Below are 4,773 nucleotides of genomic sequence, written 5' to 3'. Positions count from 1 at the left end.
TATATATATATATATATATATATATATACAGTATATATTTCGCTCATAATTTATGGACAGAAATAATTCAGACACTGAAAAAGATGAAACTTTCTAATGTGTCAAGTGCCTGCGTTTTTGAAAAGCTATGCACTCGTGTCAAAACTTAAGTATACTTTGGTCTTTTATCATACAATTGGCTTTGGCGTTGTGCGCAAACTCCGAAACATAAAACGTGTATTTAATCCTTGAAATATTTCATTATTACACTTGGTCAATTGAAAATGTGCACACTCACTCTTGAAGGGGTGAAAGCTTTATTGATTAAACTGACATTTCGGCCGTATCAAGGCCTTCATCAGGATATTAAGAACAGCAATACCAAACCATGCTTTAAACATTCTTTTAATCAGCATCAGGTGTGTCACCCTGCAATAAGGGGAGTGGCTTCCAAACTAATTAAAGAAAAACAACAACAACAGAGAGTTAGTAAAACATACCATAATCAATTTCTTGATTGAGACCTCTGGGAAATAATGTATCTAAAGTAAAAATCCAAAAGGTCTCCCTAGATTTACTTTTCACAACAATGTCACCTCCCTGACCTACTGAATGTACTTGTTCAATATCAAAGTAGAAAAACTCACAAATAGAATGTGAAAAATCTTTAAAGTGTTGTGCTACTGGGTTGCTCATGTCCCCACGTCTTATAGCACTACGATGTTCACATATACGAGTTTTTAATTCTCTTGATGTCTCACCAACATATAGCATTCCACATGGACACCATATAGCATAAATGACATTACAGGAATTGCAAGTGATGACATTTTTTATAAATATGTTTTTGCCTGTTCTAGGATGTGGAATGGAATGTTTTTGCCTGTTCTAGGGTTTGTGATATGCTCAGATTTTCTGGTTCTAGTCAGAATCCTGGCAGCAGCATTCTGGATGAGCTGCAGCTGTAATAGTCTTCTTGGGAAGGCCGGTGAGGAGACCATTACAATAGTCCACCCTGCTGGAGATAAAGGCATGAACAAGTTTCTCCAAGTCTTGACTGGAAACAAAACATTTAATTCTTGCAATGTTTTTGAGATGATAGTATGCTGATTTAGTTACTGCTTTGACATGACTACTGAAACTAAGGTCTGTCTTAACTTGATTTTTAGTTGTTTGACCCCTAGAGTCAAGTTATGCATTCATCTTGAGAACTTCATCTTTGTTTCCAAATGCAATGACGTCAGTTTTCTCCTTGTTTAACTGAAGAAAGTTCTGGCACATCCAACTGTTAATTTCATCAATGTATTGGCAGAGGGAATCAATGGGGCTGTAGTCATTTGGCGATAAGGCTAGGTAAACCTGGGTATCATCAGCATAGCTGTGGTAGGCAATTTGATTCTTTCTCATTATTTGACTTAGTGGGAGCATATACAGGCTAAACAAGAGCGGTCCAAGAATTGAGCCTTGTGGGACTCCGCATGTCATGGACGTCCACTTAGACTTATCCTCTCCTATACTCACATAATAACCATTCCCTTCTAAGTATGACCTGAACAATTTGAGTACCATCCCAAAAAGCCCGACCCAGTCTTCCAGTCTCTCTAGAAGTATATTATGATCGACAGTGTCAAACACAGCACTAAGATCTAGTAGTACCAGCACTGATATTTTGCCAGAATCAGAATTAAAGCGAATATCATTTATTATATTAATGAGCGCTGTCTCTGTGCTGTGATGCGGTCGGAAACCAAATTGAAAATTGTCCAGGTATCCATTTGAGTTTAAGTAGTTGTTCAACTGATTAAAAACGACCTTTTCAATAATCTTGCCTATAAAAAGAAGATTTGATATTGGTCTATAATTGCTCAATATGGTGTTATTAAGACTGCTCTTTTTCAGAAGGGGCTTAACAACTGCAGTTTCCAGGGGGTTTGGAAAAGGCCCAGAACGAAGTGAGGTGTTCACCACTTCTAAGAGATCTGCTTCTAAACAGTTAAGCACACTTTTGAAAAAAGATGTAGGAAGTGTGTCAAGATAGCAGGTTGACGATTTAAGGTGCTGTACTATTTCTTCCAAATTATTGCTGTCAATTGCTTCAAAAACAGACATAGTAACTTATTTTTGGTATTGCGGTCGAATCTGTCTGACCTCTGCATAACTTGAGGATGTGCCAATCGATCGCCTTTCTGATATTATTGATCTTCTCAGAAAAGAAGGAAGCAAACCCATTGCATTTGCTGTCGGAGAGCATTTCACTGGGAATCTGACATGAGGGGCTTTTCAGTCTCTCAACAGTAGCAAAAAGAGTGTGAGTGTTGTTTAAGTTACTGTTTATAAGGTTTGGGAAGAAAGTCTGTCTAGCTGTGGCTAGTTCCACATTGAAAGAATGAAGGCTGTCTTTACAGATGCTAAAGTGAATTTCAAGTTTCGTCTTCCGGCACATCCGCTCAGCTTTTCTGCATGGTCTTTTCATACTCTGTTCTGCTGTTGATTCTCTCCAAGCTGATTTTTGTCTGCCAGTTTTCTTAATGACTTTTACAGGAGCAATATCATCAATAACATTCTTAACTTTTGAGTCAAGGAGATCAACAGTCTGCAGAAATGCTTGGTGTTAAAGATATAGCCTTCATAAATGGCACAGTGTTCTCGTTAATGCATTTCTTTCTGACAGAGACAGATCTAGATTCAGTAGCAGAGATCAATATATCAAAGAAAATACAGAAGTGATCAGATAGTGCTACATCCTTAATAACAATGGATTACATTTTTAGACCTCTTCTGAGGAGTAAATCTAGAGTGTGTCCACGATTGTGTGTGGGTCCATGCACATGCTGAATCAGGTCAAAAGTGTTTAAAACAGTTATAATTTCTTTTGTAGTTTTGATTTCTGCATTATCTACACTGCGGATAAATCATCCTACAAATAGCTCACATCTTTGTCACTGCTTAATAAAAGTTAAATGAGAGCATATTTAAACATACAAAATCACCTTTAACTGTTTTTTCCTTCAGAGGAAATATCCTAGTTCATCTCTCCTTTCTGCAGCGAAGCGTCTCAGTAACCTACTTTGCGTGATGTGGTTGCCATGGTGATAGTGAGGTCAAAGAAATATGATGTTTTGAAACTGTTGGGGAAAAAAACTTTGTTCATTTCCACCAGACTTGTCTTGTCTCCTCCTATCCATTCCCTCTCTCTTTCTGAATCAGTCGATTTACATTTAGGCCTTGCTTATTGCATCAAAGCTAAATACACCCTTTTATTGATATGCATTGATATGCATTATTTCTGAAGCTTTATTTTCAGATGCTTTTCAGCACTAACACCATTTTTGTGCTTCATAAATGTTCAAATATAAATATGACGCTACAGATTTATCTGAATGCGGGAGTGCTGCCCAATGCGTAATGTGCAGTGAACAAAAACAGCCTTCAATTAAAAACATCATGTTCCCTAGCAGGCATTTGGACTGGCACCACTGTTCTTGGTTATATAACAAATTGTTCTTATCGCTTATTCCTTGATGAGAGAAGATCTGATGAAAATTTTCCTGAAAAGGGATTGCGTCAGGGTTAATAGACTCCTTCCAAGTCTATTAAATTAACACAATTGAATCAATTGTATTTTGCAACACATCCTCTTTGTGTTTGCGTCCTCAACTCAAAATAATCCTATTCTGCGAAGACTGTTTATTTCACTGTTGACATGGCAAAAATAATTCAAGTGAGTGGGCTAGAAATGTGACTGAATCATTGGAGGAAAACAGTGACTCATGTTTACAGGCCAGTGTTTATTAAATATATTGCTAGTGACAAGTTTTGCTGATGGGCAAGAATGATTAAATACTGAGGAAAATGAGGGATTTGTCCCTTTTCTTGGAAACTATGAGATCCATCTTCACGACATGGCGCTCAACAGATGGTCATAAGCTAGATTTTGGGACAATGGTACAAATAAGGAGTGTTTTACATTCATTTTCCTGCTCGTTCACCTGCTTTTGCGTCCCTGCTTTGCATCACTGAAAGTGTTGCCTGTTCAAGGCTGTCTGGGTTCTGTCTGCAAAAGTATTAGTTTGGTGAATCCCTGACCTACATTCTCATACGCCGTGAAGCAGAACCCTTTGGGCTTTGGGTCAGAACCAAAAGGCAGATAACTGGAAGCGCTGTGTTGCCCTTGTTCTCCCAGTGTTTGTCTGTTTCACTCATTCATCTGTCTTCAAATGATCAAGGATGCTGAATGAGCAGAGGGTAACCTATTTACACACTCTTATTTCCTCAAACCATCAATGAGGGCGGTTTGGCAATTACAAGAAATTATTAATATATGTGTCAGGGGAAACAAATAGATTGATACTTTGTGTGTGATTTATGGTGTTGTACTTCATTTTTACCACATAAATAGCCATCTAATTCCGTTGTGCATGCAAGGAGGTTTTTGATGCTGTAGTGTTTCTGTGAGAATTTGTGAGACTGCTGAAATTAATTTCAAATTGAAAATGTTTATCTAAAACCATCTTGTGATTATGACTGGGAACTTATCTGGGCCTGCTTTTAATGCGCTGCTGACATTTCCATTTTGTGTACTGACTCAGAGGTAACCTAGTTTGAGAGTTTTGTGCCAACGCAAACAAGTCTATTCTCCAATGGATTGGTGGGATGTAAAGTCTTTCCTATTTTACCCTGCCCTTCACCCTGGAAGTCACTTTACGAGAGCAGGGGAAAATGTTTATGCACAAAGAAAATGATAAAATCTGAAGTCACTGACCTAATTATCACTGCCACGCTGAGAGGCTCTTT

This window comes from Sinocyclocheilus grahami, unplaced genomic scaffold, assembly GCF_001515645.1.
Source record: "Sinocyclocheilus grahami isolate Dianchi unplaced genomic scaffold, SAMN03320097.WGS_v1.1 scaffold520.1, whole genome shotgun sequence".
Taxonomy (NCBI): Eukaryota; Metazoa; Chordata; class Actinopteri; order Cypriniformes; family Cyprinidae; genus Sinocyclocheilus; species Sinocyclocheilus grahami.
This window is presented reverse-complemented; position numbering follows the sequence as displayed.